Source organism: Rattus norvegicus, chromosome 1, assembly GCF_036323735.1.
Source record: "Rattus norvegicus strain BN/NHsdMcwi chromosome 1, GRCr8, whole genome shotgun sequence".
NCBI lineage: Eukaryota > Metazoa > Chordata > Mammalia > Rodentia > Muridae > Rattus > Rattus norvegicus.
In genome coordinates, this window is record NC_086019.1 from 237,048,370 (window position 1) to 237,072,872 (window position 24,503).

The 24,503-nt window shown below is 40.5% G+C and overlaps 1 pseudogene; it reads right to left on the bottom strand.

Annotated features, from left to right (window-relative positions):
- Positions 1 to 1,652: 1,652 nt before the first annotated feature.
- Positions 1,653 to 4,217, bottom strand: Trmt6-ps1 (tRNA methyltransferase 6, pseudogene 1; annotated as a pseudogene).
- Positions 4,218 to 24,503: the final 20,286 nt, after the last annotated feature.

Genomic DNA, 24,503 nt, shown 5'->3' on the forward strand with positions numbered 1-24,503 from the left:
CATTTTTTAAACAGCTGAATAATATTCTGTTATGTAAGTGTACCAGACTTTCTTTGTCCATTTTCCTGTGGAGGGACGGCTAGTTTGTTTCCACTTTCTGGCTAGTATGAATAAAGCCACAGTATACATGGTTGAATGACTGTCCGTATGGTAGGATGGAGGGTCCTTTGAGTGTATGCCCCCAAATGGTATAGCTGGGTCTTAGGGTAGATGGATTCCTAATTTTCTAAGGAACTATCATATTGATTTCTGTAAAATGAATACTAATATTCTGTATGTATTAATTAATACAGGAAATCATTATATAAAATGAATTCTGTATGTATTAATTAATACAGGAAATCATTATATAAAATGAATTCTGTATGTGTTAATTAATACAGGAACTCATTATATAAAATGAATTCTGTGTATATTAATTAATACGGGACATCATTATATAAAACGAATTCTGTACATATTAATTAATACAGGAAATCATTATGGCAGGAGTTATTCCTTAGCCCGCTATTTTCCAAGTAAAAGACACAAAGAGCTTTAGGATTTATAACAGGTCCTATAGCACTACACCTGGGCAGGGATGACCCCTCTAAGTCCTCCCGTCTGCCACCCCTGCCAAATGCCCATAAACATGTGCGTCTATTCCGTTTGCGCTGCTCCTGCTCCACCAGCCCTCATGGCCACACACTCACGGCCCATACTACCCCGAGGCATCTCCTTCTTCCTCCTCTCTCACGCCCTTTCATCTCTCTAAGTGTTTCTCAGCCATTTGGGACTCTCCCATTGAGAATTCCCTGTTTAGAACTGTATCCCATCTTTAAGTTATTTTATTACTATTATTTTTTTTTTTGGTATGGAGTTTCTTGAGTTCTTTAAATATTTTGCATATTAGTCCTCTGCTGGATGTAGAATTGGTAAAAATAGTTTCCTTTTCTTTGTTGGATTGATGGCGTCCTTTGCCTGATGGGAGCTTTTTATTTTCATGAGGTCCTGTTTATTAATTGTTGGTCTTCGTGCCTGAGCTATCAGTGTTCCATTCAGAAAGCCATCTCCTGTGACACTGCATTCAAGGCTATTGTCCACGTTCTTCTATCAGGTCCAATGTGTCTGGTTTCATGCTGAGATCTTCGATTCACCTGGACTTGAATTTTTTTCAGAGGAGGAAAATTTTATTCTTTAAAAGCAATTGTTTAGAGAAAAAGGAGTTAAAAACCAAAGTTTTTGCTGCAGCCTTTTCCGAACAGCACAAGCTATTAGGAAAGCAATTTCTTTTTTCTTTCAAGATGCTCCACGCTGGCCAGGATTCTATGGTGACAGGAACACTGTGCATGTCCTAGTGAACAAGACTTGAGACTCTCAAGGGGACAAGTCTTCATAACTCTACACATTTCCTATTTCTTACAATGGAGATGGTAAAGGCATCTGACCTTACTTCCCTCAGAGGAGATAAAGGGCACCCACCGCATGCCAGCAGACCTTTACAGACCAGGGCAAGGAATCCCCAGACACCCACCTCATCCCCAGACACCCACCTCATCCCCAGACACCCACCTCACACCAGCAGACATTTACAGACCAGGGAGAGAAATTCCCAGAAGACACTTGAAACACACTTGACAAGGAATGACAGCAACACACCAAGAGCTGCTCTGTCCTGCACAAGTCTTTACCACAGCTCGAATAAACGTGTATGCACTCTCCCTGTCCACCACAGACAGCACATTCCGTCCATGCTGACACACAGATACATCTGTGTATATTTACATATACCAATACTGACACACGTTTCTGTGTCTGGGTCTGGAGAGGGACAAAACCAATTGTTTAACAGAACACAGACATTTTAATCACTTCCTCCAGAACAAAGGAGAAGCTTTCACAGCAAAGGAGCATCCACCAAACCGTTCTATGCACCGAAAAGGGGAGAGGCAGGAAAAGAAATACCTGGAACTTCCTCAGGCTCTCAACTATTAAAATAACAAAATCTAGTGTCTATAAAAGCTTCTTCCATTGCAGGGCACAGGGTAGACATTTTTGGTACTGTAAATCTCGGAGGCTCACACATCCGTACTGGTCAGGTGGAAGAAAAGGGCTGAGAGGAAAGTCCCTTTCGTTGCTCACCATGTTTTAGCATTCATCTTCGCTTACAATATAAACAAAGACTTACACATCCACATTTTCAAGGTGTTGACATTTCCAAGGTATTTGCAGATACTCTAAGTACTGAGTCTGCTGTGATACACAACTGCTGTATCAATCCATTACTGCCCATCAGAGTTGCAGCCCTGACTAATCCTCCTGCATCCGAGGCAAACAAAAGGCTTATGTCTTCCCAGGAACAGGTGCACACACACTTTTAGGACAGGGAAAAAATCTTAGTGATGACATTTAAAGTTTAATTACCAGCAGCAGAAGGCCTTGGAACAAACATTGATCTCCTAAGAGTTAAGAGGCAGATTCCATGCATTTCTGTTTCTTAGCTGCTGGCTCCTCAGTCTTGGGTGAGTGTAAAGCACCCTCACAGGACTCGAGACTGGGGTCTACTCGATGGCTGTTTGAGACAACAGTGAAGCCTGACAGAAGGTACCCTCTACCTCCACTCATCAACAATTCGGGATGACTCCGTCTAGCAGAACCTGGTAATTTCTGAGCCAGGTTTCAGACAGTCTTAGGTTAATGACTCCTCCCCTCTCCCACAGTTTTGTGTAACATTCCAACAAAGGCTCTTTATACTGACAATAGACCACAAACCGCGGCCTTGACCGGCTACAAAGTCCAGCAAAGACAGCAGCAGGGGCGTGGGGTGGAAACGACTGGCCACGATCAAACCATCTGCATTTCTTTCTCCCAGCAGAGCAGCAACCTCCACATGTCTTTTCCTCTGCTCTTCTTGTCTCCTTTGTTTTTCCTGAATATAATCTCTTTTGCTTCTTTTTCTTTAGGCTCCTTACTCTCTGGGACCCCAGGAACAATGTCCACGGGGCTCTGTTCTGCGTTGCCTTCTGGGCCGTCTGCAATGCTGTCCTTATCCGCCTGTTCAGCAATCTCTTTCTCAAGCTCACCATTACTTTCTTTAACTGCAGTGCTGTCTCTAGGCTCTGAGGATAGCATTTCGGCAGAAAATGTTCCACTGAGGAGACTTTTTACTTTGTTGAGGGGAAATTCATGAAGACCACTGGGGAAAGATTTGGGAAATCCAAAACAAGCTGTTGCTGCCCAAAACGGGTCCATCTCCAGGGTACAGCTGAACAATGGAGCCAAAGCCTTCCATTCATTCCATCATGGCTCCTAGCACCAAGCCTGAACATGTTTCCATGACAATCATTTTATTGCCAGCACAGATATTTCCCAACGTCAACATCTGGGCTAGTGTATCATATCTCATGTGGTTAATTTTTCCAGGTTCTCTTTCATAATACATAATTGAAAGAATACAGGTAGATGGCTTCAAAATAGTAATGATAGCTTCATTTTTTTTCTTCTTTTTAATATATTTATCTTGAGCAAATTCTGTCTCGTCTCGAAATGTACTATTTTCAATTAGCTGCTGAAGTATTTCCTCTCCTTTAATGCCCTTGTCTTTCAGAGCCTTTATATCATCTTGAGTAAGTTTCTGGGACTTTCCATCATCAACTATGTTTCGATTATCAGTGCCCCCTTCTTTGGTCTCTGACGTGGGCTCTTCCAGCTTCTTCCTGAGCTGAAGGCTTCCTCCACTGCTCACTTCAAACGTTGACCCGTAACTATGGCCAATGGCGTTATCCAGGTAGAACTACTGTTTTTCAAAAGTTACTTTTTTCCTCCGCTGGACTTGCACTGCTTCGAACACATCTTCTCGCTTCAGCACCACGAAGTCGCCGTCATGGATGCAGTGGTCCCCGAGATGCGGGGGCTGTGGGCTCGGCTGCTCCGCGTCTGACATCTCCATGGACGCCAGGCAGTCTTCAGCCTCCGTTCTTGCTCCAGCCGCTAGGAGCCCGGCACAACCAGGAGTGACCTGCGCCTCCTCCTTGAAATATATATATATATATATATATGCATTTTTTTACATGCAGACATCCAGTTAGACCAGCACCATTTGTTGAAGTTTTGTTGTGTGTAGTTCTTTATATATATTAAAAAAAAAAAAAACCAGGTGTCACATGTGTTTAGATTTTTGTCCCACTTTTCCATTTTATTCAACTGATTAACATTGCCTGTTTTTTATGCCAATTGTCATGTGATTTTTTTTAAAATCACTGTAGCTCTGCAGTATAACTTGAGATCAGTCACAGGGATGCCCCCAGCAGTTCTTTTATTATTTGGAATTGTTTAATTGTTTTAACTATTCTGGTTTGTTTTTGTTTGTTTTTCTAAATGAAGTGGAGAATTGTCCTTTCAAGGTCTGTAAAGAATTGTGTTGGGATTTCGATGGGGACTGCATTGAATGTGTAGATTGCTTTTGGTAGGATAACCATTTTTACTATGTTAATCCTATTGACCCATGCGCAGGGGAGATCTTTCCAGCTTCTCAGGTGTTCAATGTCTTTCTTCAGAGACTTGAAGTTTTTATCATGGCTTTCGTTTGCTTGGCTAGAGTTACCAAGATATATTATTGGAGGCTATTGGGAAAGGTTCTGCATGTGTGATTTCTTTCTCAGTCTATGTGTCATTTGTATACAGGAAAGTTACTGATTTTTTTTTTAAGTTTATCTTGTAACCAGCCACTTTACTGTAGGAATTCCCTGGTGGAATCTTTAGGGTCATTTATGTATACTATCATATAATTTTCAAATAATGACACTTTCACGTCTTCCTTCCCCCTGCACCTCCTTGATCTCCTTCAGCTGTTCTATTGCTCTAGCTAAAACTTCAAGTACTGTGTTGAGTAGATATAAAGAGAATGGACAACCTTGTTTTGTTCTGGATTTTAATGGAGTTGTTTGGAGTTTCTCTCGATTTAATTTGATGTAGTTTATAGACTTGCTGTAGACTGCCTTTATTATGTTTAGGCCTAATATCCTTAATCTCTCCGGGACTTTTATCATTGAGTGGTATTGGATTTTTGTCAAAAAGCCTTTTCTGCAGCCAATGAGATGATCCTGTAGTTTTTCTTTCTTCCAGTCTGTTTATATGGTGGATTACATTTACGGATTTTTGTATATTGAACCATCCCTGCATCTCTGGGAGGTAGCTTATTGGATCATGGTGGATGATATTTTTGATGTGTCCTTGGACTCAGTTGGCAAGTATTTTATTGAGTATTTTTGAGTCTATATTCATAAGGGAAATTGGTCTGTAATTCTCTTTATGTGGTTTAGGTATCAGCCTTCTAAAAAATTTGGGCAATGTTCTTTCTGTTTCTTTTTTTGTGGAATAATTAGAGGAATATTGTTTCAGCTTTGAAAGTCTGGTAGAATTCTGAGCTAAACCCATCTGACCCTGGTCTCTTTTTGGTTGAGAGACTTTCTTTTTTTATTTTATTTTATTTTATTTTTTTTAAATTTATTTAATACTTAATAATAATTCTTTGGTTTCCGGGCAAACATCCTCCTCCCCCCTCCCCTTCCTTATGGGTGTTCCCCTCCCAACCCTCCCCCCATTGCCGCCCTCCCCCCAACAGTCTAGTTCACTGGGGGTTCAGTCTTAGCAGGACCCAGGGCTTCCCCTTCCACTGGTGCTCTTACTAGGATATTCATTGCTACCTATGAGGTCAGAGTCCAGGGTCAGTCCATGTATAGTCTTTAGGTAGTGGCTTAGTCCCTGGAAGCTCTGGTTGCTTGGCATTGTTGTACATATGGGGTCTCGAGCCCCTTCAAGCTCTTCCAGTTCTTTCTCTGATTCCTTCAACGGGGGTCCTATTCTCAGTTCAGTGGTTTGCTGCTGGCATTCGCCTCTGTATTTGCTGTATTCTGGCTGTGTCTCTCAGGAGCGATCTACATCCGGCTCCTGTCGGTCTGCACTTCTTTGCTGGTTGAGAGACTTTCAATGACTGTTTATATTTTTCTAGGATTTATAGGTTTATTTAAATTATATGACCTTGATTTAACTTTGGTTAGTCTTATTTACTGGGGGAAAATTATCCATTTCTTTTAGATTTTTCCAATTTGGAGGAGTACAGGGTTTTAAAGAACATATTTCTGACTTTCTGGATTTCCTTGGCGCCTGTTGTATATCTCCCTTTTCATTTCTGATTTGGCTAATTTAGATATCCTCTCTCCATCTTTTAGATAGTTTGGGTAATGTTTTATCCATCATGTTGATTTTATAAAAGAACCAATCCTCTGTTTCCTCAATTCTTTGTATTCTTGTTAGTTTCTATTTTACTGATTTCAGTCCTCAATCTGACTCTTTCTTACCGTCTACTCCTTTTGAGTATATTTCTTTTTGTTCCAGAGCTCTCAGGTGTGCTTTCACCATCCCCATGGTTCTCATGTTTAGTCTTTTCATGCTGTCCCAGACTTCATGGACGCTCTGTGTCAGAATTTTTTTGGATTTAACATTTTCTTTTGACTGATGTATCCATTTCTTCTACTAACTTCTATGCTGAGATTCTCTCTTTTGTCTCTTGAATTCTGTTGGTGGAGCTTGTTGCTGTAGATCCTTTATGAATTCCCAAGTTTTTCATTTGCAGAATTCCCTCAGCTTTTTTTTTTATTAACTCTCATTCCATTTTCAGGTCTTGAGCAGTTTTGGTTTCAATTATTCATTTTTCCTTGAATTTATTCATCGCCCCTTCTTGTTGTTTTCCAGGATTTCTTTTTCCTTTTCTTTTTTCTTTTTTTGTTTCCATAAAAGTTTTATTTATCCCCAAAACAACCCAGTGAGGTAGGGTGATCAGGGCATTTGAAGATGAGAAAACTAAATCTACATTACTTGCTCATGGCTATACAGCATAGTAAATAAGTTGAAATTAATTGAGATTTTTAAATGTCCACGACTTCATATTGATTCATGTGGAAATAAGCAGAGAGAATATTAACTCCCCCTACCTCAATGCCAAAAGGACACTACCTTGAAAAATCCCATTTCAAAAGATGAAAGCAGCATTTCATTGCTTATTTCTACAAAGATTTATAAAATAAAAAATAGTGAAATATTTCAGTATATATATAATATATATTTCAGTATATATATACATATACATACATATATATATATATAATGGTCTCATTCAGGGACATATCCTTCTGCTATGTAAATGATCAGGTATTCAGAGTTTTATAAATGCACACTCTTAATTTAAAAGTATGAATGACAAAAATGGCAATAAGCAGTAGCCTCAATCTTCATTATTCCTCCACCATTTTAAATACGGTCTGTGAAATATGGTCCCAGCACTTAAAAAATAACCTACCAGGGAGAGAGGGGAGGGAGACAGAGAGTGAGAGAGGGGGAGACAGAGACAGAGACAGAGACAGAGACAGAGACAGAGACAGAGACGACAGAGGTGGGGGGCTGGTCAAATTTTGCAACCTATTCTCAAACCACAGTATTTAAAACGGGATATACCCAAGTTGTCTATTTAAATCACCGGGAGAGCTTTAAAAATACAGAACTCTCAAAGCCTGCTCTAGATCCCAGGCTTCAGGATGCTGTATAGTTTAAAATTTCTTTAAGAGATGTATCCAGTTCCTCTTTAAGGACATCTACCATCCTCATACGCTTGTTTCTAAGGTCTTTCTCTTGTGTTTCGGCTGCATTAGACTGTTCAGGGCCTGCAATGGCAGGACAGCTACACGCTAGTGGAGGCACACTGCTCTGCCTGTTACTGTGTTTTTACAATGACGTCTAGGCCTCTGAGTTTCATATGATTGTACATCTAGGTGTGACCCCTTTCTGGATTTGTCTTTGTTAGATGTATGTTTTGTTTCTTGGCTTCTGTTTCCTATCTGGATGTTTGGAGTGTGTTGCTGTGGTGGCTGTGTGTTGCCCGTTTCCCTGGCTGGCTCAGCTAGAGTGTTCACAGGGAACGGCTGTTGGTTTTAGAGGCTGGGATACTGGGATGAACTGTGGAAAAGAAGGTTGAAGGAAGTCTCTGTGATCCATTTGGAATAGGGTCAGAGAGGAGAGGGAGACCTTAGCATGTTTTCTGGTACTGAGCTTGGGATGAGACTAGGGGGGAGTGGATCTTAGGAGCAGTAGGAAGTATGGTTGTGCCTTCAGCCTACTTGTTGCCATGGGAGGAGCAGTCCTTCGGTTACCAGGAGGTGCCTGCTGGAGTTGGGGGCTGGAATACTGTGATGGGGGCCTAGGAGGAGATGGTCTGTGGGATCCACAAGAGATATGCAGTTGGTGATCTCTTGCAGCACTAGGGTTGAGACTGAGGGAATTGGATCTAGGGAAACAGAAAGCTTGTCCTAACTTCTTATCAAAATTGTCAAAACCCTATGTTAATTATTTTTGTCTTTGTGTGTGGTGCTGGGAATTGAACCTGGAGCCTTGTGAATGCCAGGGAACTGAGAACCACAATGCTAATTTTCCTACGTGGTGTACTAAATGGAAATCCAAGCTGGGGACTTCATGTGTAGGCCTGGAAATGTGACGTCTGTGTGTCGGGACCCAGTCACATGGCAACTGGAAAGTACAGCTTCTCTGTGTACTCAGGAGGAGAAGTTGGATTGGCGGTCACTTAGCCAGCTTATGCCGCCACAGAGATCTGCTTGTTTCATAATGGAAGCCTACTGAAATGATGACGGGCCACTTGAGTCTTCAGCTAGGGTTCAACACGCTCAGATGTAAGTAAATCTGTAGGTTTGCATTTTTCAAAACCTACTTGTGATAAGGGTACCAGCGTCGCAGTTAACGCCAATCAGCATCGGCAGCTAGATCCACGTGTAAACACCCAAGAGTCAGCAATGGCAGGCCCGTCCAGAAGAAACCGCGAGGCTCTGCCAAAAAGCCTGAGTCTGCGGCCGCAGTCCAAAGCTTCCAGAACGCCATGGATGTGCCTGATTGCGAACGGTAAGATTCTGCAAATTGACCTCTGGCCTCCACACATAATTGCACTGGTGAGCACTTGCAATAAATAGTTCTTAACTCACGGCACGGAAATAATGGATACATATTTTTTTAATTTGTTTTGGATAAATATCTTTAATTTTCTTCTAATAACATAATTTTAAAATAGAAACAAACTGAAAACTAGTTAGTGTATTAGATTCAGAAATATTAAAAATGATATTTAAGTAATAGTTTATTTCATCGAAAAGAGGGATAATGCAAACGGTCAAAAAGAGTCATTTGCGCGTTTTTAATTGTATGCATGCATTGTCTATAATACTGTGTTACCTAAGAGTGTTCTCATACACACATATGCTTTCTTCCCATTTTCTTCTCCCTTGCACCTCAGAACAATGCCTTTTGTTTCCCTACGCAGTTTTACTTCTGCTTCTTCACATATACACGTGATTTTATATAGCTATAGAAATAAGAAAAAATTCTGTTTTTACTGAAAGACCTTCATACTGATTTCCATAGTGGCTACACTAATTTACACTCCCACCAAATGATGGTAAGGGTTCCCTTCCACCCCTTCTGCTCTTCAACCAAGACTACACCAACAGCTCAATTAATGACTCAATCAAGATAATTATAATAAGTGAACTACTTATGGAGCGGTGGGCAACCATGAACATCTGCAGTTTCCCCACATTGTCCCCTGCTCCCAACTACCGCACTCCCATTTTATATGGCTCCACGTCCACAACAGAACTGATTCAAACCTGGGTTCAGATGGTTGTTTGCAACTAAAACAGTAGAGGCGACTACAGGCTCAGAGGTACAAGCAGAATCACACAGTGGGAAGTTTACCTTTATCAAGGATTCACTATCCACTTCGTGGAAGAATAGACTCTTTTCGTTGCACTCTGGTACATGGAGCTAAATGTTAAGATGCAAAGACATTCAACGAAGAAAGGGTAATGTTTTCCAGAAATTATGCAGAAGATGGTGACGTCTTTTTATATAAAAAAGGGACAGGCTTTATACCTTATACAAATATTAACACAAAGCAGATCTAAAGATACACACACACACACACACACACACACACACACACACACACATGCACAAACAAAATCTAGAAGAAAACATAGAGGAAAATTGATAGGAGCCATAATTTACTGATGAGCAACAAACAAAAGCAACATTGACGAAAGAAAAACATGCGAAATTACAAGCTATTTATATGACAAATGACCAACAGCTAAAACAACATAAACCACACTTAAAACTCAATATGAAACACTTAAACCACACTAAAAACAAACACAAACATTCCAAAGATCCGAGCAAGTCGTCAATGACGTGATAGATGGATGGGGACTGCGGGCCGACAGTGCAGAGATGGCTGACCTTACTTTTCTGTAGAGAGCTATAACTAAAACAACAATCAGATGTCAGGACAAACTCATTAAATTATCTCAAATCCAGCATACCAGATGACACTGAGTGCTAGTGACAGTATGAAGTAGCAGGAAGTTACCCATTGCTGTTGAAAGAGAATTTGTCAGTCTCTAACAAAGACATTCTCAGCAGACAGTTCAGCAGCTGTGCTCTCAGTCTATGCCTCATTCATCCATGAACGCGCATGAACGTTCAGAGAAACTTTATTCGTAGCCACCAAAGATGGATGTCCTTAACACGGAAATGAGTAAACAAACTGTGGTAGGTTTATGTATTAGAATTCTTCAGAGTTATGAAGAAATGAGCTGTAGAGCCATCCAGAGGCATGAGTGAATCCTAAATACGCATCTCTAAATAAAAGGAACCTATTTAAAACAGCCGCAACCACCCCCCCCCCATTTCAGTTGAGCAGTCATGATTCAGAGAGTGACACAATGTTAAATGAGTCAAACAGAGAGGGTTATATTGATGGTGAAACAACTATACCTTATTATATTAACATGACAGAATACCACTTTTCAGAGCTGTAAAACCACAAAGATCCAGCGATTGACCCAGCTTGTGATCCATCCCACAGACATCTAGAAGTGACTTCATGACAATCAGGCACCTTACCAGTTGCCCCTTGAGGGAGTGACGAAACTCATCATGTCTAGTGGCCCAAGAGGCAATCGTGTCGCTCCTGTGTCTGTCCCTTTTGCACAGGCACCATGGCCCCTGTTCCATGTCCCTATGGGCATGCATCACAGGCCTGAGAAAAACCTCATTCTCCCTGCCTTCTCTCTTCTCTCCTCCCTTTCCCAGAAGCTGCCTCCTCTATTTTCCCTTCCCAATAAACCTCTCACATGAGACCCGCTGTATGGTGTGATTTGTTTGGGACTCACTGCCTACTTCTAATACTTTCTCTCCACCTTATTTTTTGAGACAGCCTTTCTCACTGAACCTGGAGCTTGCTTCTGTGGCTAACCTGGCCAACATGGTCCACTCTCAGTCCTAAGATAACAGACATACTGTTAGACCCAGCTTTCCATAGGTTCTGGGGATCCGAATTCAGTTCCCCTGCTTGTGTAGCAAACCCTTTACTCATTGGGCCATATATGCAACCTGTATATGTCCTGTATTTTACACTGTATTTTAGTTACAAATTCTTCAATTGTTGGGTAATGTGGCTGTTTCAATTTTTTCCAACACTTAATTTGAGAAAGGGATAGATTGAGTCTATGGGAGAAAAAGATGAGGAATTGTGGGCATGAACGTGGCTACACACGATGCATTTATAACTCTTATCAAACAAGATAGACTGAAGCAAGTTGCTCTGACTTCAGGGTTTGTGGAAAGCAGAAAAGGAGTCTGAGTAAAGAGATCAGGAGCCTCTGAAGTGAAAAGTTGGGTAATTTGTGTGCTTCTCAGACAGGAAGCTGTGTTACAGACACACGCTCACATCACCCTTTTTTGTCAACCACTTCCCGGTTTCCTGTTGAGTCCACTCTAGAAATAGCCACAAATGCAAGTTATCTGGTGGCCAACTAATGTCTAGATTGTTCTTTCCAAGGCTGGCTGGAGAACGGGTCCATCGGCATCAAGCAAGCCCTTTCTACTGCAAAAAAAAAAGGGCCATGGCTCTCTAGTGTGTTGGAATGAGCATCACTGGCACAGATCAGGCAGGCACAGGACCATGGACAGGTATTTTCACTTCTTCCTGAAACAGAAACCAGAAAACACAGGCATTGGACCAACAACTGGCAAATGGGCCAGCATGAAACTACACAGCTTCTATACAGCAAAGGATACAATCATCCCAGTGGAGAGGCAGCCTACAGAATGGGGAGTAAAATCTTTACCGACCACACACCCATTTTTAAAATTGGATTGTTTGGGGGTTTATGTTTAATGTTTTTGAGTTTTTTTTTTTTTATATTCTAGATACTAATCCTCTGTCAGATGTATATCTGGTAAAGACACTTTCCCACTCTGTAGGCTGCCTCTGCTCAGATTACTTTTTCAAAATTCTATGAAGCTGCATTGAACTATTGAGGGGATTGTATTGAACCTTTAAGTTGCTTTTCGTGAATGACCAATTTCACTTTTTCACACTGCTCTGACTAAATACTTGGCAAAAGGCAGCTTGACAGGTGATGGATTTATTTGGGCTTAAAATTCAGGGAGTTATGGACTACCATGAGAGAGTCAAGACCTGGTGACAGAAATATAAGGCAGCTAGTCTTGGGTCTATAGTTAGGAAGCAGAGAGCAGGCAGGAAGTGGGGCTTACCCCATCAGACCTCAAGTCTGGGGCCCCGGAAAATCACTCACGCACTGATGGTTCATTCTAAAGTCATGTGGCCAGTGCTAGGGACCAGCTGTTCAGATATGTGCCAATGGAAGACATTTCACATTCAATCCACCACAGCAGCCTTTAAGCATCTTCTGTGATCATAAACTTCCCAGATAAAATCTGAGAGAAAACGTCTACATGTAAACTTGTAGAGTGGAGCCACTCAAACCAACAACCATAGCTTGTCTCACCTCAAGTCTACACTCTCCTTGGTACTCTAAAGAATGTGGAAGCTGCGATGGGGACATGGTGTACTAGTTTATGTCCAAGAAAGCACATGGGCTAGGACAAGCCGGGATGGGTGGGGGTTGCCAGGCAACAGCAAAGCAGGGCTCTTTGTTAGCCTGTTGTTGGACAGTGCCAGTATGAAATGAAGTGGGGGGATGAAGGAAAGGGCCTGTACTTGAGGCCTGGGGCACGGACTCTGAATCTCTCATGGTGGGAGCTGGCATTGGGGGACTTTCTCACACTGAAGGACCTAGTACACAGTTGCGGTAGACTCCAGGACGAGCTGTTCATCCCACCTTCCTCTGCAAAGGCATCTCCTGTCCATGCTGCCCCCACTACTGAGCACATCCTCTTTCTTTTTTGTCCTTCTAGTACAAAGGCTTTATCCTCCGACTAATTCACCAGTGAGTGCTATGGCACGCCAGCTCTGGGTCATACTTTAAAGAAAGTTTGCCAATTCATTTCCAAGAATTGATGAAGTGGTTGCTTTCTTATTCAGGATTATGACAGCATAACAGGCAAGAAGAATCATTTATTTGGGAAGTACTTAAGAGAACCCATGATTTCCTTTTTCTAGCCATATCCAAGGCTCAGATCCCTGCCAACCACCAACCCCTTTCAAAAAACAAAACAGAAAACAGAAACCCAAAAACCTCTAGTAAGGCTTTAGAAAATACAGTCCAAGTGCTTGGATTCAACTTCCAGTGCATTAGGGGGAAAGTCTGAAGAGGAACTGCTGTAAATAAGAATTGAAAATCTCAACTTTTGCAACTATCACTATCTTAATACACATTTGCAACTTTTCTCATTACCAAATTTTACTTCTCAGCAATTTTGGCAAAGTTTTGGAGAGGTGAGATCACTTGGCTCTCGCTACGAGCAACTGCTCTGTGACTGTAGTATTGGTTGTTTTAAAGACATTTTTGAAAAAAAATTTTTTTTTGAGTTTTAAATTTCCAGGAAATTTTGTCCTTTTAACCTATACTCAGTGCCACTGTTAATGGCACAGGAAACCACGGGAATTTTATTACAGTCAGTGACTCAATTCCAAGTCAACAGTTTCTTAATCTACAGCTAAATACTCAGGGTTGGAGGGAGGAGTGAGAAGAGGATGACGGCATTAGATGCGTCCTTAATATTGTGAGCTGCCCTTTATTGAGACCAATCCTAGGGGCCAGTTTATGAGTTCTAGAAGTCCAGACAAGGATGGAGAAGACAAACTGGAGCTTAAGGGAAAGAGTAACATGTAACTTCCGGTTTCAAACTGTGCTGAGAGCAGAGCCTCAACTCTGGACCCACACCCACACAGCCCAGACCCCAGTAGCACCTTGACTCCCCAGGTATTCTGACACATCCTGGACCACAGGTCACAGGAAGGAGAGGCTCCAGTCAGAGACAAGGAGTCCAGATAACACCAGAGATAACCTAAGCAACAGAAACTGATTTGACTTGGCAACATCAGAACCCAGTTCTCCCACCACAGCAAGTCTTGGATACCCCAACACACCTATAAAGCAAGATTCAGATCTAAATTCTCATTTCATGTTGATAGAAGACTTTAAAAAGGACATTAAAAACTCCCTTAAAGAAATACAGAACACAATTAACAAGTAGAAGCCCTTAAAGAGGAAACACATAAACCCTTAAAGATGAAGGAATTGAACAAAACCCATCCAGGATCTAAAAATGTAAATAGAAACATTAAAGAAAACACAAAAGGAGACAGCCCTGGAGATGGAAAACTTAGGAAAGGGGACTGGAGCCACAGATGCAAGCATCACCAACAGAATACACGAGTTAGAGGAGAGAATATCAGCAGTTGAAGATACCATAAAAGACATTAATACAACAGTCAAGAAAAATACAGAAAGCAAAAAGCTCCTATCTCAAAATATTCAAGAAATACAGGACACAATGATATGACCAAACTTGAGAATAATAGGGGGTAGAAAAGAGGGAAGATTCCCAAATCATAGAATCAGTAAATATCTTCAACAAAATTAGAGAAGAAAACTTTCCTAATCTAAAGAAAGAAATGCCCGTAAGCATACAAGAAGCCTACAGAACATTAGACAGATGGGACCAGAAAAGAAATTCCTCTTGTCACATAATAATTAAAACACCAAATGCACAGAACAAAGAAAGAATATTGAAAACAGTAAAAGAAAAATGTCAAGTAACATATAAGGACAGACCTATCAGAATTACACTAGATTTCTCAACAGAGACTCTAAAAGCCAGAAGATCCTGGGCAGTTGTCATACAGACCCTAAGAGAACAAAAAAAATGCCATCCCAGGCTACTATATCTAGCAAAACTCACAATTACCATAAATGGAGAATTAAAGGTATTCCAAGACAAAACCAAATTTAAAATATCTCTCCACTAATCCAACCCTACAGAGGATAATAAAAGGAAAAGTCCAACACAAGGTGGGAAACTACACCTAAGGAAAGAGCAAGAAATTAATCTTTTCACAAAAGACTCAAAAGAGGAGAAACACACAAACATAATTCCACCTCTAACAACAAAAGTAACAGGAACAAACAATCATTGGTCCCTAGTATCTCTCAACATCAATGGACTCAATTCCTGCCATAAGCGAGCAGACTGGATACATAAACAGGATCCAACATTTTGCTGCACACAGGAAACACACCTAAGCGACAAAGACAGAAATTACCTCAAAGTAAATGGGTGGGAAAATTTTTACATTCAAATGGTCCCAAGAAACAAACTAAAGTAGCCTTCCTAATACCCAACAAAATAGACTTTCAACCAAAAGTTATCAAAAAAGATGGGGAAGGACACTACATACTCATCAAAGGAAAAATCTACCAAGATGAACTCTCAGTTTTGATCATCTATGCCCCCAAATGCAAGGGCACCCATGTTTGTAAAATATACATCACTGAAACTCAAAGCACACATTGAACCTCATACAACAATAGTAGGAGAATTTAACAGTCTCCTCTTACCAATGGACAGATCATGGAAACAAACTAAACAGAGACACAGTGAAACTAAAAGAAGTTATGAACCAAATGGCTTTAACAGATAAGATCCCATATATTCTATCAGACCACATGGACTAAGGCTGCTCTTCAATAGAAAAAAACAAAAACAAAAACAAAAGCAAAAACAACAACAACAATAACAACAACAACAACAAAAAAACCCTAACAGAAAGCCCACTTACTCATGGAAGCTAAACAACTATCTACTTAATGATAACTTGGTCAGGGAAGAAATAAAGAAATTAAAGACATCTTAGAATTCAATGAAAATGAAGGCACAACATGTCCAAACTTATGGAACACAATGAAAGCAGTGCTAAGAGGAAAACTCATAGCCCTGGGTATCTCCATAAAGAAATTGGAGAGATCATACACTAGCAGCTTAACAGCTCATCTGAAAGCTCTAGAACAAAAAGAAGCAAATACACCTGAGACAAGTAGATGGCAGGAAATAGTCAAACTCAGGGCTGAAATCAACCAAGTAGAAACAAAGCAAACTATACAAAGAATCAACAAAACCAGGAGCTGGTTCTTTGAGAAAATTAGCAAGATAGATAAACCCTTAGCCAGACTAACCAGAGAACACAGAAACAATAGCCAAATTAACAAAGTCAGGAACAAAAAGGAAGACATAATAACAGAAACTGAGGAAATTAAAAAAAATAAAATCCCATTACAAAAGTTTATACTCAACAAAACTGGAAAACTGTATGAAATGGATGCTTTTCTAGACAGATACTAGGTACCAAAGTTAAATCTGGATCAGATAAACCATATAAACAGTCCCATAACCACCAAGGAAACAGAAGCAGTCATTAGAAATCTCCCAAACAAAAAAAAGCCCAAGGCCAAACGGTTTTAGTGCAGAATTCTATCAGACCTTCAAAGAAGATCGAACTCAAATACCTCTCAAATTATTCCATAGCATAGAAACAGAAGGGACACTACCCAATTCTTTCTATGAAGCCATAGTAACACTTCTTTCTATGAAGCCTAAACCACAAAAAGACCAATAAAGAAAGAGAATTACAGACCAATTTCCTTTATGAATATCAATGCAAAAATACTCAATAAAATTCTCACAAACTGAATCCAAGAAATGATCAAAACAATCATCAAGTATACTTCATCCCAGGAATGTGGGGATGATTCAATGTACGGAAATCCACCAATGTAATCCACTATATAAACAAATTCAAACACAAAAAACCATATGATCATCTCACTAGATGCTGAAAAAGCCTGTGACAAAATATAACACCCATTCATGCTAGAAGTATTGGAGAGATCAGGAATTTAAGGTTCATACCTAAATATAAGAAAAGCAGGCTGGGGGTTGGGGATTTAGCTCAGTGGTAGAGCACTTGCCTAGCAAGCGCAAGGCCCTGGGTTCGGTCCCCAGCCCCGGAAATAAAAAAAAAAAAAAGAAAAGAAAAGAAAAGCAGGCTGACAGGAACCGGATGTAGATCTCTCCTGAGAGACACAGCCAGAATAAGACAAATACATAGGCGAATGCCAACAGCAAACCACTGAACTGAGAACGGGACCCCCGTTGAAGGAATCAGAGAAAGGACTGAAAGAGCTTGAAGGGGCTTGAGACCCCATATGAACAACAATGCCAACCAACCAGAGCTTCCAGGGACTAAGCCACTACCCAAAGACTATATACATGGACTGACCCTGGGCTCCAACCTCATAGGTAGCAATGAATAGCCTAGTAAGAGCACCAGTGGAAGGGGAAGCCCTGGGTCCTGCCAAGACTGAACCTCCAGTGAACGTGATTGTTGGGGGAAGGGTCGTAATGGGGGACGGATGGGGAGGGCAACACCCATATAGAAGGGGAAGGGGAGGGGCTGGGGGGTGTTGGCCCAGAAACCGGGAAAGGGAATAACAATTGAAATGTAAATAAGAAATACCCAAGTTAATAAAGATGGAGGAAAAAAAAGAAAAAAAAAGAAAAGAAAAGCAATATACAGCAAACCAATAGCCAACATCAAACTAAAAAAGCAATCCCATTAAAATCAGGGATAAGACAAAGCTGCCCACTCTCTCTCTACCTACTCAGTATAGTACTTGAAGTCCTAGCCAGAGCAATTAGACAATGAAGGAGAACAAAGGGATACAAATTGGGAGGGAGGAAGTCAAGATATCACTATTTGCAGATGACATGATAGTATACATAAGTGACCCCAAAATTCTACCAGAGAGCTCCTACAACTGACAAACAACTTCAGCAAAGTGACTGAATATAAAATTAAGTCTAGCAAATCAGTAGCTTTCCTCTACTCAAAGAATAAAAGGTCTAAAAAAGAAATTAGGGAAACAACACCCTTCACGATAGTCACAAATAGTATAAAATACCTTGATGTGACTCTAACCAAGCAAGTGAAAGATCTGTATGACCAGAATTCAAATCCGTGAAGAAAGACATTGAAGACGATCTCAGAAGATAGAAAGACCTTCCATGTTCATGGATTGCCCAGATTAATATAGTAAAAATGGCCATCTTGCCAAAAGCAATCTACAGATTCAATGCAATCCTCATCAAATTTCCAAGTAAATTCTTCATCAACTTAGAAAGAGCAATTTTCAAATTTATTTGTCATAACAGAAAAACTTAGGATAGCAAAAACTATTCTCAACAATAAAAGAACTTCTGGGGGAATCACCATCCCTGACTTCAAGCTGTATTACAGAGCAATAGTGATTAAAAACTGTATGATATTGGTACAGAAACAGGCTGGGAGATCAATGGAATAGAATTGAAGATCCAGAAACGAACCCACACACCTATGGTCACTTGATCTTTGACAGAGGAGCTAAATCCTCAGTGGGGAAAAAAGATAGCATTTTGAACAAATGTTGCTGGTTCAACTGGCAGTCTGCATGTAGAAGAAGGTAAATTGATCCATTATCTCCTCGTACAAAGCTCAAGTCCTAGTGAATGAAGGATCTTCACAAAACAAACAAACAAACAAACAAACAAACAAAAAACCCAAACCAGATATGCTGAATCTAATAGATGAAAAAGTGGGGAAAAGCCTGGAACACATGGGCATATGGGAAAATTTCCTGAACAGAACATCGACGGCTTATGCTTTAAACAACAATTTACAAATGGGACTTCAATAAAATTGAAAAGCTTCTGTAACACAAAGGACACTGTCAATAGGACAAAATGGCAACCCACACTTTGGGAAAGATCTTTACTAACCCTACATGCGATATAGAGCTAATATCCAAAATATACAAAGAACTCAAGAAATTAGACTCTGGAGAACCAAACAATAACCTGGTCAAGGAAGAAATAAAGAAAGAAATTAAAAACTTTTTAGAATTTAATGAAAATGAAGATACAACATACTCAAACTTATGGGACACAATGAAAGCTGTGCTAAGAGGAAAACTCATAGCGCTGAGTGCCTGCAGAAAGAAACAGGAAAGAGCATATGTCAGCAGCTTGACAGCACACCTAAAAGCTCTAGAACAAAAAGAAGCAAATACACCCAGGAGGAGTAGAAGGCAGGAAATAATCAAACTCAGAGCTGAAATCAACCAAGTAGAAACAAAAAGGACCATAGAAAGAATCAACAGAACCAAAAGTTGGTTCTTTGAGAAAATCAACAAGATAGATAAACCCTTAGCCAGACTAACGAGAGGACACAGAGAGTGTGTCCAAATTAACAAAATCAGAAATGAAAAGGGAGACATAACTACAGATTCGGAGGAAATTCAAAAAATCATCAGATCTTACTATAAAAACCTATATTCAACAAAATTTGAAAATCTTCAGGAAATGGACAATTTCCTAGACAGATACCAGGTATCGAGGTTAAATCAGGAACAGATAAACCAGTTAAACAACCCCATAACTCCTAAGGAAATAGAAGCAGTCATTAAAGGTCTCCCAACCAAAAAGAGCCCAGGTCCAGACGGGTTTAGTGCAGAATTCTATCAAACCTTCATAGAAGACCTCATACCAATATTATCCAAACTATTCCACAAAATTGAAACAGATGGAGCCCTACCGAATTCCTTCTACGAAGCCACAATTACTCTTATACCTAAACCACACAAAGACACAACAAAGAAAGAGAACTTCAGACCAATTTCCCTTATGAATATCGACGCAAAAATACTCAATAAAATTCTGGCAAACCGAATTCAAGAGCACATCAAAACAATCATCCACCATGATCAAGTAGGCTTCATCCCAGGCATGCAGGGATGGTTTAATATACGGAAAACCATCAACGTGATCCATCATATAAACAAACTGAAAGAACAGAACCACATGATCATTTCATTAGATGCTGAGAAAGCATTTGACAAAATTCAACACCCCTTCATGATAAAAGTCCTGGAAAGAATAGGAATTCAAGGCCCATACCTAAACATAGTAAAAGCCATATACAGCAAACCAGTTGCTAACATTAAACTAAATGGAGAGAAACTTGAAGCAATCCCACTAAAATCAGGGACTAGACAAGGCTGCCCACTCTCTCCCTACTTATTCAATATAGTTCTTGAAGTTCTAGCCAGAGCAATCAGACAACAAAAGGAGATCAAAGGGATACAGATCGGAAAAGAAGAGGTCAAAATATCACTATTTGCAGATGACATGATAGTATATTTAAGTGATCCCAAAAGTTCCACCAGAGAACTACTAAAGCTGATAAACAACTTCAGCAAAGTGGCTGGGTATAAAATTAACTCAAATAAATCAGTTGCCTTCCTCTATACAAAAGAGAAACAAGCCGAGAAAGAAATTAGGGAAACGACACCCTTCATAATAGACCCAAATAATATAAAGTACCTCGGTGTGACGTTAACCAAGCAAGTAAAAGATCTGTACAATAAGAACTTCAAGACACTGAGGAAAGAAATTGAAGAAGACCTCAGAAGATGGAAAGATCTCCCATGCTCATGGATTGGCAGGATTAATATAGTAAAAATGGCCATTTTACCAAAAGCAATCTACAGATTCAATGCAATCCCCATCAAAATACCAATCCAATTCTTCAAAGAGTTAGACAGAACAATTTGCAAATTCATCTGGAATAACAAAAAACCCAGGATAGCTAAAGCTATCCTCAACAATAAAAGAACTTCAGGGGGAATCACTATCCCTGAACTCAAGCAGTATTACAGAGCAATAGTGATAAAAACTGCATGGTATTGGTACAGAGACAGACAGATAGACCAATGGAATAGAATTGAAGACCCAGAAATGAACCCACACACCTATGGTCACTTGATTTTTGACAAAGGAGCCAAAACCATCCAATGGAAAAAAGATAGCATTTTCAGCAAATGGTGCTGGTTCAACTGGAGGGCAACATGTAGAAGAATGCAGATCGATCCATGCTTATCACCCTGTACAAAGCTTAAGTCCAAGTGGATCAAGGACCTCCACATCAAACCAGACACACTCAAACTAATAGAAGAAAAACTAGGGAAGCATCTGGAACACATGGGCACTGGAAAAAATTTCCTGAACAAAACACCAATGGCTCATGCTCTAAGATCAAGAATCGACAAATGGGATCTCATAAAACTGCAAAGCTTCTGTAAGGCAAAGGACACTGTGGTTAGGACAAAACGGCAACCAACAGATTGGGAAAAGATCTTTACCAATCCTACAACAGATAGAGGCCTTATATCCAAAATATACAAAGAACTCAAGAAGTTAGACCGCAGGGAAACAAATAACCCTATTAAAAAATGGGGTTCAGAGCTAAACAAAGAATTCACAGCTGAGGAATGCCGAATGGCTGAGAAACACCTAAAGAAATGTTCAACATCTTTAGTCATAAGGGAAATGCAAATCAAAACAACCCTGAGATTTCACCTCACACCAGTGCGATTGGCTAAGATCAAAAACTCAGGTGACAGCAGATGCTGGCGAGGATGTGGAGAAAGAGGAACACTCCTCCATTGTTGGTGGGATTGCAGACTGGTAAAACCATTCTGGAAATCAGTCTGGAGGTTCCTCAGAAAATTGGACATTGAACTGCCTGAGGATCCAGCTATACCTCTGTTGGGCATATACCCAAAAGATGCCTCAACATATAAAAGAGACACGTGCTCCACTATGTTCATCGCAGCCTTATTTATAATAGCCAGAAAATGGAAAGAACCCAGATGCCCTTCAACAGAGGAATGGATACAGAAAATGTGGTACATCTACACAATGGAATATTACTCAGCTATCAAAAACAACGAGTTTATGAAATTCGTAGGCAAATGGTTGGAACTGGAAAATATCATCCTGAGTGAGCTAACCCAATCACAGAAAGACATACATGGTATGCACTCATTGATAAGTGGCTATTAGCCCAAATGCTTGAATTACCCTAGATCCCTAGAACAAACAAAACTCAAGACGGATGATCAAAATGTGAAGGCTTCACTCCTTCTTTAAATGAGGAAAAAGAATACCCTTGGCAGGGAAGGGAGAGGCAAAGATTAAAACAGAGACTGAAGGAACACCCATTCAGAGCCTGCCCCACATGTGGCCCATACATATACAGCCACCCAATTAGACAAGATGGATGAAGCAAAGAAGTGCAGACCGACAGGAGCTGGATGTAGATCGCTCCTGAGAGACACAGCCAGAATACAGCAAATATAGAGGCGAATGCCAGCAGCAAACCACTGAACTGAGAATAGGTCCCCTATTGAAGGAATCAGAGAAAGAACTGGAAGAGCTTGAAGGGGCTCGAGACCCCAAAAGTCAACAATGCCAAGCAACCAGAGCTTCCAGGGACTAAGCCACTACCTAAAGACTATACATGGACTGACCCTGGACTCTGACCCCATAGGTAGCAATGAATATCCTAGTAAGAGCACCAGTGGAAGGGGAAGCCCTGGGTCCTGCTAAGACTGAACCCCCAGTGAACTAGTCTATGGGGGGAGGGCGGCAATGGGGGGAGGGTTGGGAGGGGAACACCGATAAGGAAGGGGAGGGGGGAGGGGGATGTTTGCCCGGAAACCGGGAAAGGGAATAACACTCGAAATGTATATAAGAAATACTCAAGTTAATAAAAAAAAAAAATGAGATACAGAACTAAACAGAGAACTCTCAACTGAGGAATCTCAAATGGCTGAGAAGCACCTAATGTTCAACATTCTTAATTGCCACACCAACCCCAGCAGGATCTGTGTGAGAAGTTCCACAAGCTGAGGTGAAAACTTCAGAGGAAGGAGGCCTCCTGGAACTGGTTGTGGAATTCTTGGCCAGAACAAACTATTGAGCCATAGTTCTCATCGCAATTTATCTGCGTTATCTTCTATTCCCTTTTCCATATTTACAAGATGTTCCTCATGGCCTAGGCTGAGATTTTAAGTGAGAAAAATAGACAAGAAACCATCCCTTGAGATAGAGTCACTAGCCTTATCTCCGGGAAAACCTGCACTTTACTTCATAAATCATTTACAAAATTACAGGATAGTATTATGATAAAAACATTACCAACAATAAAATTTCATATGGCTATACTTGTGTCATCAGAAGTGGGCTTTGTTGTGTGGTAAATAAAGATTTAAATAAAAAAAGAATTAAAATAGTTTAAACTTACACCTTGAAGATTCACAAGAATAAGGTAGTAGATGTTAAACAATAACTGACCGTAAAAATCAACCATTTCTTGGAGATATGCCATTAGCCTTGGAGGATTCTGCACTTTACTGTGCCAAATGACAGTGACGTTATCTGTTCTATGTGTGATTCCTTCACTAAACACATCTTCTAAGAATTTTAATACCTATTTTATTATGTACAAAAATCTTTGCTTGAAAGCTGCAAAATACACTCAGATTCAAACTGCCTCTGTGTTTGTTTCTGTTTGTCACCGCTGAACCCTTACCCACCTAGCCTTCAAGGAACCTTGTCCCAGGGACCCCATATGCGACTGGGGTGGTCCATGGCATTTAGTCATCAGGGAAATGCAAATCAAAACAACCCTAAGATTGCATCTAACACCAGTCAGAACAGCTAAGACAAAAACCTCAGGTGACAACAGATTCTGGCGAGGATGTGGAGAAAGAACACCCTCCATTGTTGGTGGGATTACAAGCTGGTACAACCACTCTGGAAATCAGTCTGGAGGCTCCTCAGAAAATTGGACATAGTTCTACCTGAGGACCCAGTCATACCACTCCTGGGCATATACCCAAAAGATGCTCCAATGTATAAGAAGGAAACATGCTCCCCTATGTTCATAGTAGTCTTATTTATAATAGCCAGAAGCTGGAAAAGAACCCAGATGCCCTTCAACAGAGGAATGGATACAGAAAATGTGGCACATCTACACAATGGAGTGCTACTCAGAGATGAAAAACAACGAGTTCATGAAATTCACATGCAGATGGATAGAACTAGAAAATGTCATCCTGAGTGAGGTAATACAGTCACAAAAGATCACAAATGGTATGTACTTATTGATAAGTGGATATTAGGCTAAAAGCTTGAAATACCCATGATACAACTTTCAGATGATATGAAGGTCAAGAAAAAGGAAGACCAAAGGGTGGGTA